General features: G+C 43.5%; 1 long non-coding RNA gene across 2 annotated transcripts in view; it reads right to left on the bottom strand.

Moving 5' to 3' along the window:
* Positions 1 to 247: 247 nt before the first annotated feature.
* LOC116283954 (uncharacterized) overlaps positions 248 to 17,100 on the bottom strand; it is a 91,070-nt gene continuing 74,217 nt past the window's right edge. For both annotated transcript variants that reach the window (XR_012060709.1, XR_012060712.1), the window contains 2 exons: positions 1,872 to 1,996; positions 248 to 386 (listed from right to left, as the gene is read on the bottom strand). This is a non-coding gene — a long non-coding RNA (uncharacterized lncRNA). The remainder of the gene's footprint in view (positions 387 to 1,871; positions 1,997 to 17,100) is intronic.

The raw sequence follows: 17,100 nt of genomic DNA, 5'->3' as shown, positions 1-17,100 counted from the left end.
TAGTGTAATACTTTCTCCCTTCAGTGGGTTTCAGGTTATAATGGTTTGATGGAAAGTTTGCAAAAATATCATTCTGAGTTTGCCCTGATACCCATGCTTTTTCACTCTCCTTTTCTATACTTGAACAGGAGCTTTGAAAGATACTAGACATGCACATGGCACTCATTTGGTAGAAAATTCAATAGAAATAGGAAGCTTGATGCTGTCATTTAGTTGTCCAATACTTACTTTGAGGGAAGCCAGAGGCAGGGGTCTGAGTCAGCTGGGACAGGATGTTATTCATAAGAATCGTGGATTTCGGAGCTGGAATGCCTAGATTTGAAGTCCAATTTTACCACATGACTTTGAGCAAGTTGTATAAGCTTTCTGTGTCTTGATTTCGTCAACTGTAAAATGGAGCTAATAATAGCACATACCTCATAGTAACAACCATAGACAGTAAGTAAGTTAATACATGTAGAGTTTTTAGAGCACAGCTGGGATATATGATTTATAAGAAGAAATATATATTTGGTTTTCATCCCCATCTCTGGCTTAGAACTCCTAAAACCCTTGGAATTTCCAAAGTGACCAGTGACAAAGTTATCTTTTGTTACCATTAATGAGGCGACTTTTAGTTTCACAACTAAGGAGGGGGTTCCGGTTGCCAGGAGAACCAAGCTTGTGATTAGAGTGTTGGAAGTTTCAATCCCACCCCCTGACCTCCAGGAGTGGTGAGGGGCTGGGAGTTGAAACAATCACCAATGGCCAGTGACCTAATCAATAATGCCTGTGTAATGAAGCCTCCGTAAAAATCCAAAAGGAGGAGGTTCGGAGAGATTCTGAGATGGTGAACACATACAGATGGAGAGAGAGTGGTACCCTCGGGTAGAGTATAGCTGCTCCATGCCCTTTCCCCAAGCCTTGACCTGTGTGCCTCTTCCACCTGGCCGCTCCTAAGTTACATACATCCTTTCGTAATAAACCAGTCATCCAGGAAGCAAAATGCTAGTCCTCTGAGTTCTGTGAGCCACTCTGGGGAATTAATCAAACCCAAGGTGGGAGTCGCTGGAATCTCCCGTCTGCAGCCAGTCCGTCAGAAGCACAGGGGAAAACCTGCACTTGGGATTAGTCTCCGAAGTGGAGGGCAGCCTTGTGGGACTGAGCCCTTCACCTATGGAATCTGATGCTGTCTTTTGGGAGAGAGTGTCAAAACTGACATGAATTGTAGGACACTCAGCTGGTGTCCAGATTGCCTGGTGGTGTGGGGTACCAGGCCTCACACTGAAACTGGTGACCAGGATGGTTAATTGCCTCGCCCCTGCTAAGCATTCAGTAAGCCTTAGCTGTTGTCATTTCTGAGGACGGTGAGGGAACAGCCCTGCCCTTTGCTGCATCCTTTCTATGGAAGACTGTTGGGCAAAGTCCAAGAGGCCTGAAATTGAGACCAGCAGATGAACCACTCACCTACTACATTCCCTCACTTCCCCTGAAGCCGGCACTTGGCAGGCCCCCAGCCCCCAAGTCAAGCATAGGCAGATGGCTCTTGGAATGTGGTAAGTCCCGGACCACTCAGAGCTGTGTTAATAGGTTCCAAAGGGGGTTAGAGGGAGTCGCTCGCAGGGCTGGTCGTCCCTCATCCAGCCCAAGCTTGATATTTGCCCCTAGTGGTTCCCCACATCATGCCAAGCACAGGGAGAACTGAAAGGGAACATTCTAGACTCTACCCTTACTTCCTTCTCTGTAAACAGAACAACCAGATCTTGGCACTATTTTGGGTATTTTTGGCCCGTATGACAGAATAGAACATTCTAAATGGCAGTTAAAAATAACCTTCCCCCGCCCTTGCCCCATCACCCTGCATCGTGCTGCCAATTCCTCCACGCACTTACCACGATCTGAAGTTATCCTGCTCGTGTTCATGTTTGCTCTAGTGTATAATTCTTTGTGTCACAGCATGAGGTTTCGAGCAGGGCAAAGTTCTCTGTCTTCCTTGTCACTGCTGGGTCCCCAGTGCCTGGAACAGTGACCAGAACATAGTAAGCAGGCAGTGAATATATCCACAATGAATGAATGGCACCTGCCCCAGCGCTCAGCACAGTGTCTGTGTTCTAGATAGGCCTCCACCAGTCATCACCGCTCAGCCTGCATCTCCTTTCTGAGAGAACCTGCCAGTATCTTCACTCTGCACCTATGCTTCTGGGGCCTCTCCCCCGTCGGGGGCGGGTCAGAGGACCTCCCCCACCACACACTCTGCCCGTGACATCATGGCTGATTGGACCTGGGGTGACCTCCCTCCCTAAGCTGACACACTCATTATCTTGCCCTGGGAGATTTTGGTTTGGCACTCCAAAGATTCTGGTTAATGAGAGTTGGCGCTTAAGATGAGAGGCTGCAGTGTTTCAGTCTCAAGTATGATCAAAGCAGAAGGAACCAGGACGAAGGAAAAGAGAATAAAACTCACTGCAGAGAGGAAGTGAGGAGATGAGAGAGGCAGAGAGAGAGAGAGGGGAGAGGCAGAGAGAGAGAGGGGAGAGGCAGAGAGAGAGAGGGGAGAGAGGCAGAGAGAGAGGGGGGAGAGGCAGAGAGAGAGAGGGGAGAGGCAGAGAGAGAGAGGGGAGAGGCAGAGAGAGGGCAGAGGCAGAGAGAGAGAGGGGAGAGGCAGAGAGAGAGAGGGGAGAGGCAGAGAGAGAGAGGGGAGAGGCAGAGAGAGAGAGAGGGGAGAGGCAGAGAGAGGGGAGAGGCAGAGAGAGGGGAGAGGCAGAGAGAGGGGAGAGGCAGAGTGAGGGCAGAGGCAGAGAGGGCAGAGGCAGAGAGAGGGGAGAGGCAGAGAGAGGGGAGAGGCAGAGAGAGGGCAGAGGCAGAGAGAGAGAGGGGAGAGGCAGAGAGAGGGGAGAGACAGAGAGAGGGCAGAGGCAGAGAGAGGGGAGAGGCAGAGTGAGGGCAGAGGCAGAGAGAGGGGAGAGGCAGAGAGAGAGAGGGGAGAGGCAGAGAGAGGGGAGAGGCAGAGAGAGGGGAGAGGCAGAGAGAGGGCAGAGGCAGAGAGAGGGGAGAGGCAGAGAGAGGGGAGAGGCAGAGAGAGACAGGGGAAAGGCAGAGAGAGGGCAGAGGCAGAGAGAGGGGAGAGGCAGAGTCCGGGCGAGTGAACTTGCTGATTTGAGCACAATGATTTTTCAGTTTTTCATCTGGTCCCTCAAGACCTCGCTGTACTTTCAGACTTGATTTTTTTCTTTCAGTTCACATTACTTTGGTCGGGTTTCTATTTCTGGCACACAAATAATTCCAAAACTCTGGCACGTGGGAGGAATCCTCAAAACCTTTGTTGATTTGACTTTGTTTCTCATTCATTCATTTTTCACGTGTTCACTTACTCAACGAATATTTATGGAGCCAGGCACTGGGCTAGAAAGTAGAGGCGAACAGGTATGCAAAAAGTTAGACACTGTCCCTGCCCTTGTGAAATTCTGTGAGGGAGACGGCCATTAATCAAATAAAGTCAAGAAGGCAACTGTGAATTTAACGATGCACATTTCACTGCCTGCTATGTGCCGGGAATGGAGTCGGGCTCTACAAAAACATGTAAGTCATCATCTGTACTAAGGGGACCCTCGTGTGGTTCTTTGTACCAAAGAGCAAATAAATACACATTTTATCTGATTTGCCCCTAAACTGATTCCAGGATATTGGTCTTAGAAGATGCCCATTTTACAGACACGTCTGTAAAACTGAGCCCCACAGGGTTAAGCAGCTTAGCTCTAGTTAGGAAGGCTGGTCGGAGACAGAGACAGAACTTAATTGCTGTCTTCTGTTTCCAAAGCCCAGTACGTTTTTTTCTTCCTCCTCCTACGAAATGTTGCCTCTTCTGTGAGACGGCAAGTGTGGAGGAACCACACACACTGCACAACCCTGTGGAGTCTTCAGGCAGAAGGCATCCCGGCAGGACTCAGCTGTGCTATTTTTAGGATAAACTCTGCCGAAACAATGCAGGCAGCTAAGGGAAGCAGCATCTAGTCAGCTCTCTGGGCTGAAGCAACGGGTCTGTCTCTAGTGCTGGATCTCTGACAGCAGCCCTGGGGCCTCCTGGGAGGCAGGGTAGAAGGTTGAAGTTTCTGAGGCCTGCTGTCTCTTCCCCAGATCTCCCTGGCCGCCAGGGTCTGTCTGGTACCCAGGTTTCATATTCAGGCACCGTGGTGAGATGATAAACACAGCCTGGCCACAGAGCTTCCGAGAGGCTCGCACCAGGCCCATCATAATTACATTAAAGGACTCGAATAAACTGTACACTCCTGGGGGAATCTTGTTTTCCTCCCTACTTACCTTACAACACTCACAGAAAGGATGGAAACAATCTCCTGGCAGCTATAAAAACGAATGTCAGTAAAACCCCCAGAGCTTTCTCGGTGCACTGGAAGCAGTAACCCTGCATTCAGACACTCTCTCCTCCGAGGAAGGTGAGCTCATGAACTAGCTGGGGCTTTCATTTGACTTGACAAGACCAAGTCCGGCAAAGGACAACAGAGGCGCTGGCAGAGATCTCCCCATGCACTGAGGATACCCAGAGTTCCAACGGCAGGCCTGCATTCCCAGCTCCAGACACCGCCTCTCATGAGGCTGTTTCCGGGCTCAGCCTAGGGTTGTGCCTGAGCACACAACATGAGATGTAGGTTGGCACATTCTGTTACTTTTTCTCCAGATGCGCTCTGTGGAACACCCTCATTCAAATCAACTTTATCAGAATAAGCATTCAGCTGACTGGACCCCACTTCAGCCTGGATGAATCAATACTTCAGAGCATGGGACCTAGGAACCTTCATTTTAAACAAGTACGTTAGCTAATTCTTAAGTACAATAAAGCTTGAAAACTACCACTCTATACTATATGTTTCCATACCAGGGTACCAGAATAATTGCAAATAAATCACCAGTTTTTACATTTTGTCCCTCTAGGTCAATGGTTCTCAACTTCAATACTATCAACATTTGGGCCAGGTAGTTTTTGTCTGAGGGAAGGGGATGTCCTATGCATTATAAGATGTTTAGCATCAGCCTACTAGATACCAGTAATAACTCCCCTCCCGTTGCGACAACCCAAAAAAGCTTCAAATATCAATAGAATGCCAAGGACAAATGATAGATGTTCCCGGGGGCAGAATCCTCCCCTTTTCCTCCCACTGAAAAGCACTGCTCCAGGTATATGGTTTCTGACCCTTGGAATCACTGTACATTGAGATTACTCAAGGATCTGTATAAAACTTGGATTACTGGACTTTTGTTTGTTTGATCTCAGGTGGAATCTAGACATCCATGTTATTAAAATTTCCCAATTAATTCTAACGTGGTAGAGTTGAGAACGACTGCTCTAGGGAGACACTTGGAGGCAAGGGTCCACATGGACGTTTGTGACTTCATAGAAGGTATAAATACTCAAGTCACATGGCTGAGATTATTTAAGAACCTACATTTCAGCAGCAGCAGGAACCCAGATAGGACAACATGACCCACATCTTCTGAAACTAACAGATAACTTCAGCCAAATACATTATAAATTCCTCCCACTTCACCCCATGTATAGCCTAAATCAGAGTTAGAAATAGAACTTTTCTTGATGGCTAGGAAAACAGATAACCTCTTTTCTACTGGGTGGTAAAATTCAGAGAAATGACAGCTAAAAAAGCAGCAGTTATTTTGCCACCAGCAAGGAAGTCAACCAAAAATGGAAAGGGCACCCAGAGGAGGGGAGTATTAGGAGAATCACAGAGAAACACAGCTGTGTTCTTGATCAAACTGTACCTGAATTCCACCCTGTCACGTTATATTCAGTTTCATGACAATATAAATTTTTTAGGTAAGCCAGCTTGAGGTGGATTTTCTGTTACCTGCAACCAAAAGAATCCTAACAGAAGTTCCAAGCCAATATTCCTTTGCAACTACAAATGGTCCCCAAGTTACACTGGTTTGACTTACGATTCTTCAACTTTACCATGGTGTGAAAGAGATACACGTTCAGTAGAAACTGTACATCAAATTTTTGAATTTTGATCTTTTCCAGGCTAGCAATAATGGGGTACAACACTCTCCTGTGATGCTGGGCAGGGCAGCGAGTGCAGCTCCCAATCAGCCACGTGATTACTAGGGTAAACAACCGATCTGTACCCTTAGAAACATCCTGTTTTTCATTTTTAGTACAGTGTTCAATAATCACATGAGGGAGGAGGGAGATAGCTAAGTGATACAGCACATGCTCAGCATGCATGAGGTCTTATGCTCAATCCTCAGTACCTCTATAAAAATAAATGAATAAATATACCTAATCTCCCCCCAAATTTTTAAAAATTAAAAATCACATGAGATAGTCAGCCTTTTATTATAAAATAGGCTTTGTGTTAGATAATCAGGCCCAAATGTAGGGTAATATAAGTGTCCTGAGCACTTTAGGTGCGAGGCTAAGCTAGGATGTTCAGCAGGTTAGCATTAAATGCATTTTCAATTTGCAATATTTTCCACTTACAATGGGTTAATCGGATATAACCTCATTGTAAGTTGAGAAAGATCTGTAGAATATACTGCTGAGCTGATGAAATAAAATTATTTTTTAAGCAGGACAAGAAAAAATCTAACAAAAAAATTTCTCTGCCTTTTGAGCCACTACCCCCAGTGCGCATTGTGCACCTGCATTATCCATTAACTAGGTCCTCTTAGAAGACACAGGAATGCCTACTTTAAAAACAAAAGAAAGAAAGCAAGAAATTTCCTCCTGGCACCAGCAAGGTAACTCCTTAGGAGATAACATTCCTTTCTCGACCCTGTAAGGGGTTACAATGACCCATTAGTCGCCTCGTTGGACTATGTAAACTGTCAGTATGTTACTTTGATATATAACCCTGTGTCTCAAAAACTTGTCTAACTGCACTTTGACCTCTAACAAGCAGAACAGTCCTCAGAGATTTCTGAAAGACTGTCTCCCAGGCTATAATCTATAATCCTCAGGTTGGCCTGAATAAAATTTTCCCTTTCTTTTTTAGATTGACTATGATTAATCTTTTGTATCGATAAGCTTTGCTTCTACAGGTGGATTGAGCCTTGAGCCAGAAAGCTCAACATCACCTAGGAACTTGAATAGAAATGAGAATCTCAGGCTCCTCTCCAGATCCACTGAATCAGAAACTGCCTTGTAATAAGACCCCTGATTGACTCACATGATCATTAAAGTTTCAGAAGCATGAGCTTAGATAACTGTCTCCCAAGCACTGGGCTAGGTGATGGGAGGACAAGGATAAGCAAAAACCAGACTTAGTTACTTGGCTTCCCTGACTCGGTTAGATGCCCTGTTTTATAATCGCCAACATATCAACTTCATCAGTTCATTCATTCTTTCACTCATTCAACAAATATGCATTTAACACTACATTTATGAATTTAATGAAATTAGCAAAAATATTAAAAAGCAAGCAAAGAAGAGAGACGAGGCAAACTCTGACCTTTAAGATGCTCACTGTGTATTTGAGAAAACTGAGCTCTTAATCACACAGATAAGTGTTAAGGTGCCAGTTATCTAAGTGTTCCCCTTGGGAGATGCCTTGGGTGCTCCATCCGCAGGGTGGGAGGGGGTGTGAATATTTGATCTGACAGGGTGGTCAGGTAAGCCTGCCCTGAGGAGATCTGAAGGGCAAGCAAAGAAGGGTGGGGCAGGTAAAGAGGCTAATGCTTGAGGCAGAAGGAAAGTATTATATGTAAGCCTTTCCAAGCAGGAGGAAGGAGAGTGAACTCTACAAGCTGCCAGCAGATGGGGAGGGCGGGACGCAGAGAGCTGAGCTGGGAACAGGGAGGGTCAAAAGGACCTTGGATGGCAGCCAACACTTTAAAACTCATGTTAGGGAGTTTCCCCCCCTTAATCCTCAGACTAACAGAAAGCCTCTGATGCATTTTATTTTATTTTACTTCGGTAAGAACGCTTAATACAACATTGACCCTCCCAATCAGTTTTTAAGTGCATACCACTTAATTGTCGATTGCAGGCTGACAGTGTTATGCAGCAGGTCTCTAGAGTTTGTTCAGCTTTCCTATCTGAAACTTAATGCCCGTTGACTGGTATCCCCCCATTTCCTCCACCCTCAGTCCTTGGTAACCACTCTTCCAGTCTTTGATTCTATAAATTTGACTATTTTCTATATCATAAATAAGCAAAATCAAGAAGCATTTGTCTTTGTATAACTGGCTTATTTCACTTAGCATAATGTCCTCAAGGTGCATCCACGTTGTCACATATTACAGAGTTTCCTTCTATCATAAGGTTGCACAGTATTCCACTGTGTGTCACCTACCACATTTTCCTTATCCATTCATCTGCCAATGGGCATTTAGGTGGTTTCCACAACTTGGCTATTGTGAATACTGCTGTATTAAACACAAGGATGTTCATCTCTCTTTGAGATCCTGATTGCAATTCTTTCAGTTAAATACCCAGAGTTGGGACTGCTGGATCACATAGTAGATCCAGTTTTTAATCTTTTGAGGGAACCCCATACTGTTGTCCATAGTGGTTGCATCAGCTGGCATTCCCACCAACAGAGTGAAAGCCGTCCCATCTCCCTACAGCCTCGCTAACACTTGCTGTCTCTTTTGATAACAGCCAGCCTGACAGGTGTGAGGTGATATCTCATTATGGTTCTGATTTGCGTTTCCCTGATGGTTAGTGACGTTGAACATTTGTTCATCTACTTGTTGGCCATTTGTATGTCTTCTTTGGAGAAACGCCTCCTCAAGTCTTTAGCCCATTTAATCAGGTTTCTAGTTTTTTTTGCTATTGAGTTGTAGGGATTTCTTATATATTTTGGAGATGAATCCCCTATCAGCTGTATCTTGCATATATCTTCTCTCATTCCATAGGATACCTCTTCACTCTGTGGATTGTTCCCTTTGCTGTGCAAGAAGTCACGGATGTATTTTAAATACAGTGCTTTCCCATGAAACAGAGTATCTCAACTGAGAATGCGCACAATACACGCCCTGGTCCCAACACCTTTAGTTTTTGTCTTCCTCTTTCCTTTCCTTATCACTCAGCAGAGTAGACCAGCATAGCTTAGCACGTCCACAGCACGCTTGTTATTCAGGACTAACAAGCAGAATGGAGCCGTGTGGCAGGCTGACTTGGATTGAATCCATTTCTACATCTTCCCTGCTGTGAGAGCCACAGTGACAGTGACTAGAGGCAACACCATCATCGCTCCATGCTCAGCACCCCACCACACACCCGGCCCACAAAAGGGTAGACTCAATAATTTGGATGAATGGCTGAGCCCAGGCTCCTTAACCTCGGTAAGCCTGTTTCCTCATCTGTAAATTAGGACGCTAATAGTACCTGCTTCCTAGGGGTGTGTTAGAAATGTGACCATGTAGGTACATAGCACAGTGCTAGGCACATGCCACATGTTCCCCCACCCCCATACACACACAAACACACACACGCACAGTCACAAGGGATCCTAAAGGAAAGAGAATATGAGCCCCACCACCAGCTACCATAATCACAGAGGGTCTATTAAATATTGTCCAGGTAACTCCTGAATACCCAGCTGGTTTTGCAAGTGGATGGACAGAAGGAAATGTCCTCACTTACTGCTATCTCATGGTTTCTGAAACCATCTCAAATTCACCCTGTGAATTGCTATTCTTCTAGGTGCCATATTATACTTTTTAAAAGTTGATATTTTTGTTGCTCTAACAGCTCAAAAACTACCTTTTAAACAGGCACCTTTGTTTGTCAAGTTCCTCTGCTTTGGAGACTTGAGGACAAGCCTTTGTCACAGCCTGAACTTCGATCTCCTGGGCTTTGTACTGATCCGTCACGAGGAGGCTCTGAAGCTTGAAAAGCTTCACGTTGGGTAGTAACTAGGCACTTGTGGCTGATTGGTACCTTCCCTCATCCTTTACGTCCCGACCAAGGAGCTCTGACATGTGCAAGCGTGTGACCTTGAATAAATTACTTGTCCACATGTCAGTTTCCTAAATTACTTAACAAGTCTATACCTCAGTTTCCTCAACAGTAAAGCAGAGAACAGAAGAATCGTAGTAGAATGGTAAAGAGCTTGGTGAACCCCAAGTGGCCTGGGACAGTCCTGGTTTGTGTTTAATTATTCCAATGTCATTATAAAAGTGTCCTGGCCTGGCTGATAAATTACATAGTTATTTTATTAAGAGCATAGGTTTTGCAGCTGAGCCAACTAGGGTTTGAAGGACAATTTAGTCCCTTAGTGTCATTAGCACGTAACTTAACCTCTCTGTACCTCAGTTTATTTACCTGGAAAATGGCAATAATAATATTATTTCCCTCAAAGGGTTACTATAAGAATAAATGAAAACAATACAGAAAAGAGCATCATGAACAGTAGCAATGACGACCCTCGTCCTCCTCACTGGAGACTATTACTCAGGACCCTTTCAGTTTCAAGTGTGAAAAACACACCTTAAAGAAACATAAGCAGAAAACAAAAGTTATACATAAAAACTAAGATGTCTGAGGGATTTTCCACCTTCAGGTGCCATAGGATTTAGGTGCTTAAATGAGGTCATCAGGAATCTATGTTCTTCCTTTTCCGGTTCCATTTTCCTCTGTATTGGTGGCATTCACCAAAAGGCTCTCTACATGGTGGCTCTACATAGCCGCTGTGCACTCCAGATTTAGTCTTTAGAGTTCCTGATTTCAGAAGGAGAGAGATCCTTTATTTCCCAGCGTCCATGCCAGTCCTTGGGACTCTGAGTGGCCCTAGTGAGGTCCTGAATCCACCTATCCCCATTGCCAAGGAGATGGAGCATGCTGATTGGCCAGACTGGGTCACACGCCTCCCCTACCCATCCCATGCAAAAGAAACGGGTTCTCTTGATTAATGGCTCCATCAAGTAGAGTTGGGGAGAAAAAGTTGCCCAGAAGGAATGAAGGATAGGAAAAAAAAAAAAAAAAACCCTAACTCATGTCTTTCATATATATCCTTAACAAATAATAATTATTATTTTTTTTATTGATTTATAATCATTTTACAATGTTATGTCAAGTTCCAGTGTTCAGCACAACTTCTCAGTCATTCATGGACATATACACACTCACTGTCACATTTTTTTCTCTGTGAGTTATCATAACATTTTGTGTATATTTCCCTGTGCTATACAGTGTAATCTTGTTTATCTATTCTACAATTTTTATTAAACTACACTCAACTCTCAGTGTTCTCATGTTGAGAGAATGGCCTCTGATACAGACACACCAAATTTAGTTCGATTCCATGAAGAGCCAAAAAGAAGAAAATAATGGATAATAAAAAAATTTTTCAAAATGGTTGGAAGATGCAAGAGACATAGTCCACACATGGCAGATAATGTATATTTATCACGTGGTTGTCTGTTCTTCTCCTTCTTCATTTGCTCCAGCACATCCCTCACCCTTAGCTCTCTGCCCTGCTCAGTGTTCCTGAGACCAGCCTCTTAGGAGGACCTAAGTTGGGTTCCACTGGGATCGGATCAGGGGGAAGAAATCAGAGCTGGGGTGACTGTTTTCCCTCACTCAGTCTCCGCCTTGCCAAGATCCTGTCAGTCTCCAGCTTTCTCCAGGCTCTGGAATCACGTTCCCTCCCTTTGGACTTACGTAAGGTGGTAACAGCTTCCCACACTGTGTCCTTGGGTACTTCATCATGAACTATTGGTTTTTCAACCTGCCCATCCCTCTCCATCAAGTGATTAAACTCAATTCAGCTCTCTTTGTTGAAGCTCTGGGGTATGCCCTCTGTTTATAGCCAAGACCCTGACTGAGTTTTCCTACATTAGTTTTCTCCTTTCCCCCTATATTAAACAACTTTAAATGTATCACTTTAATCAAGATGTGAAAATACAAAAAAGAAAAGACAAATCATACCTTATCTCACCTCTAGATGTGATGGTTACACCCATTTTGGGATATACCCTTCCATATTTTATTCTTTGCAATGTAAATACATATACACACAATTTTTTTAAACAAAAAGTGTAATGATTATTCCGTTTTTAAGTAGAAAGTTCTCAAAAGTAAAAAGTGTGTAAGGATAGTCTACCTTTCCTGTTAAAACAGGTCATAGGAAGCTAATGTTCTCAGATTAAACTTTAATCATACAAAAATTAACTTTATATTTGTAGAACATTATTATTACAATTATTATAACTTCACTTTTTTTCCAAAACAACTACAAAATAATTATTTTCGGAGTTCTCTCTTACAAAGAAGTGACTTAACTTTCAAATTTTACTCAGGCCAGGAAAAATAAATGTGGGGAATATGTTTTTACTTAGCTGGTTTCCTGTGAATTTCTTCTAATTATCAGAGCAGAGAAGTAAAAAAAAAGAATTGAAATGAGATGGAACATTTTCTAATTTCTATTTCCATCTGGTTGGGTTATATTTAGCTCTACACGAGAATATAACATTTTTCCCTAGGTATGTCACTTTCAAAGAATAAAAAGAAAATTGCCAAATGGGGATGCGTATTTTGAAAAACACAAAAGATACGTATTGCACAATCTGAACGGAATGCTGATTCAGCAATGCCTGTCAAACAAGGCAAAAGAATGTGGGACTTTGTATCTTGCCAAGAATTGTCTTATAACTGGACCCCCAGGCATGGATGAAACCACTCAAAATGTTCGCACCAGTCGGGACTTCCACAAATGTAATGAAGTCTACTTCAGAACCTGATATGGTCTGCGATGAGCTGAATTATTTGTGTCCCCCGTAAATCCACAAGTTGAAATCCTAACCCTCAGTGTCATGGTATTAGAGTGAGCGAAGACTTTGGGAAGGTAATTAGCTTACGTGAATGGAATTAGTGCCCTTATAAAAGGGACCTGAGCTTTCTCACCCTCTTTCCACCATGTGAGGGTACAGTGAGAAATCTAGCAGTTTTGAAGCCCAGAAGAGGGCTCTCACCAAAACCAAACCATTACTGGCACCCTGATCCCAGACTCCCAGCCTCCAGAACTATGAGAAATCAATGTTTGTTGTTTAAGCCACCCAGTCTCTAGTCGTCTGTCACAGCAGCCTCAACTGACCAAGGCAGTCCTTTAACATGAATATGACCACATTTAGAGGTCCAAGTTACTCAGAATGATCTGAGATAACTGAGTGCTCATCCACCAAAAAGAACTGGGAAACATTTACTCATGCAAACCTTATAAAGCATTTACACTCCCACTCAATCATTTCTGTGATGTGTTATCTTCATTTACTCCTGTTAGATGATATTCATTGCTCTTCCGTCGTAGTTTCTAATACGGCTTAGGGAGGACGTGGTGGGTATAGATTTGTTTTTCTCCCCTTGCTAAAAGAGAGCCTCCAGCCCTATTAACCCCATTAACTCAGGTTTTTAAACCACTGATTTTACAGTAATTCCTAAGAGATTCCTTCTGGACTGCCTCATCTCTCTGACTCAGCTGCCGCTGCCCTCATGGCTCCAGAAAATTCTTGGCTTGGGTGTAAACCCTGCTTCTTGGGCTGGGGCTTCCCCAGTTGCAAAAAGAACTGTTAGGTCAGCCAGCTGTCTGCCTCCTTCACCTATACAGTCTTATAAACGGTGTTTGGAGCCGTGTTCTCTACATTCTTTCCAGTTCCCAGAATGTTATGAGCATTGAGCTTTGAAAGTCAAGCTAAGAGAGGTGAAAAGACGGAAGCCGTCAGCAGGGACAGCCATGCAGGGTCGACCCCTGCTTAACCATGTGTGGTGGTGTCTATGACAGTGTGCGCAAAAATCCCTCTATGCTCTTGGCCTCAGCTCAGCCTCCTTTATTGCCAAGACTCTGCTCTTAGGATCCCACATTCCCAGTACATCCCAGGAGACAGTCTTTGGCACTGGTCGACATTATGGCATGCTTCTTATCATTTGTTTGCATCAAGTTGTCCTCCACACACACCACATCCTGCCACCCGTCGGCTCAGCTGGCCTACACAAGCTATGCGTCCTCCGTGAAGCAGAATATCTTTTATACATTCTGCAAAATCTGGGGCCCACCTGGGAAGTACCTGGGAAACACCAGGTGCCGTGTCCTGCTCGTTTACAACCACCGGTCCAGAGCCCGTTACCGAGACAGCTTCGTTCCAAAGAACAGGCCCCAATTTTTATCGATTAAGAGGGTAAAAACCCAGGGGCCTTCTTCAGGGAGCGTCATGTTGGAAATCACACTTCGACACAGGCTGAAGTCACCCGGCTCCAGCTGCACTAGCCTCATTTTGTTGCTTTGGTTCTTCAACTACAGGAAAAGCATTCACGCCTTGGGGGCTTTGTTCAGTGTGTTCCCTCTGCTTGGATGCTCTGCCCCTAGATCTTGAGAAGCTGCTTCCTTTTCATCATTCAGGTCTCAGTTTGAACATGACCTTCTCAGAGAGGCCTTTCCCAGCCCCGTGCTCAAAGCAGCTCCCCAGTCCCGACTGTTCTCTGTCACGTGACCCCATTTTATGTTCCCTGTGGCTGCCTGGTATCTGAAATTACTGTATTTATGTTTTTATTGTCAGAGTCAGTTTCAGAGCGAGTGACATGTGAAGTCTCTCAGGACCACATGCTTAGAAGAGTCCTCCATGTGGTTTAATGCCCTTCTGTTGCTGTCTTGAAATTCTTAATAATTGCTTTCCTCCAAGATCTGCATTTTCATTTCATACCACAAGTTCTGCATCGCTCCTGCTTATTGTTCACTGTCTCTTTGCTATTAAGCTATTAGCCCCAGGAGACCAGGGATTGTAATCTTTTTGGTTCAACATTGTGTTGTCAGCACTTAGAACACTACAAGGAATACTGTAGCTGCTCAGTAAATACTTGTTACGTTAAACGCAGGCTTATTATGTGGCCCAGCAATTTCACTCCTAGGTATGTACCCCAAAGAACTGAAAACAGAGGTTCAAGCAAATACTTGTATACAAGTATTCCAATGGCACTATTCACAGTAACGAAAAGGTGGAAACCACCCAAATGTCCATCAGCTGCTGAATGGATAGATAAAATGTGCTATATACATATGACAGACTATTATTCAGCCAGGAAAAAGAATGAAGTGCTGATACATGCTACAACATGGATGAATGTTTTCCTTAGCAAGACATTATTTTAAGTCAAAGAAATCAGATACAAAAGGTCACATGCTTATTATTCTATCTTAAGAAATATCCAGAAACAGTAAATCTGTAGAGATAGGAAGCAGATAGGTGGTTGCCAGAGGGGAGAGGGGGCAGAGGAGGGAGGGGAGACAGAAAGTAACTACTTAATGAGTACTTTGGTGGGATACAAATGGTCGAAACTGGATAGAGATGGTGGTTGCACAACATTACGAATGTGCTAAGTGCTGCAGAACTCTCACTTTAATTTTGTTTTAAAATGATTAATTTTATATTATATGAATTTTACTTCCATTTTTAAAAAAGAATACTGAAAAAAATAAATATTTGTTGAATGAATATATATTTATAGAACTTGTGTCAGAATTCTTCCCACAACTAAAGTCCAGAGTATTCTTAACTCAGACCAGAGCTTCATCAATTTCCGTCCCCAAAGCTTTTGAGTCTACATGAGGATAAGGACACATTCACATCATCATTTGGAAAAACATTTCAAATATTTGCTTCTATCAAGATGAGACAGGACAGGGGGAAGATATAGCTCAGTGGTAGAGGACATGCCTAGCATGCACAAGGTCCTGGGTTCAATCCCCAGCAACACCATTAAAAATAAATAAAACCCTAATTACCTCCCCCTGCCCAAAATAAATAAGATATTTAAAAAAAATTTTTTTAAAGATGACATAGGACATTGTTATCATCATAATGCCCACCTTTTTTATTTTTTTGGTAGTTGTTCTTTTGTTTTTGGCTTTATTTTTATTTTTATAAATTTTTATAAAAGAATTTTTTGAGATAATTGTGTAGTTATAAAAAAATATTATACAGAGAGATCTTGTATTCCTTCCCCCAGTTTTCCCCAATGGCAACATCTTGCAAAACTATAGAATAATATCATAACCAGGAAATTGACATTGATACAATCCATCTATCTCATTCAGATTACAGTGGTTTTATATGTGCTCGTTTGTGTGTGTGTCCTGTTTCTATACTGAAGTGTAACAATAGTTCCTTTTAGTATTATAATAGTCTGTTGACTAGTAAGACATTCCAGAGAGATTGTGGCACCAACAGGATAACCACAAGTAAACGGCCCGAGTACAAGTTAAAAGAAAGAAACATTTCTAAAGCAGTAACAGGGTCTTAGCAGTCTGGAACCTGTTAGTTCAACCATGCCTTATTTGCATTCACTTGACCCTTTCAGCACCAGGATTCTCAGAAGGGCTGCTGAACATTTTGGTTAATTCAACAGATGGAGGGATGGGGTAGAGTAAGACGATCTTCCGTCAGCTGAGAAAATGGGAAGCTTAAAAGCTGGCAAACATGGAGTGGTAGCAAAGAAGAGATGCCAGTAAGATTGTTTTTTTACTTAAGAAGAACGCTGGTAGTTCAGCCTGCTTATAAATGTAACTTGGAACTGGAACCTCAGGCAAAGAAACAGACTTGGGGACATTTCCAAGGGTTGACTGTAGGATCCATCCTGTGTGTTAACTGAATTCCGTTGAAGGTTCTAGTGAATGTCCCTTTCTACACTGCATTGGCTGAAAGATTAAGCATTCTTTTTACCTAGTCCACATCTGTCCCACCAGCATCTGCTATCTCCTCTCCTAGTCTAGATGCTTTCGTGGTGCTCTGCACAAACCCCCTTTTCTCCCACCCTTCCCCACTGACCCCCCCCCATGCACACTCATAGCTCACTGGAAGGACCCCATTAATACATTCCACTCTTCTGCATGCAACAATTGATTCAGAAAAAGCACATATCTGAAACTGGTCAAAGAGATATAATTCATGATTTTTTCCTACAATGATTAGGACAAAGAATCTCTTTCCATTGGACTTGAAGGTATTAATACACAAGCATGCAGCACCAGTGAACACCAGCAGTGGCATCGTGCTGGAAATGAACCAGTGTGGAAGGAAGCAGATCTGACAACCTTACCTGGTGTCTGGAACCAGCTACACCTGAAGCTCTGAATTTCTTAGTTACATGAACTAATAAGG

Source organism: Vicugna pacos, chromosome 17 (genome assembly GCF_048564905.1).
Source record: "Vicugna pacos chromosome 17, VicPac4, whole genome shotgun sequence".
Taxonomy (NCBI): Eukaryota; Metazoa; Chordata; class Mammalia; order Artiodactyla; family Camelidae; genus Vicugna; species Vicugna pacos.
The sequence above is the reverse complement of the archived record's forward strand: the minus strand, read 5'-3'. Positions and strand labels throughout refer to the sequence as shown.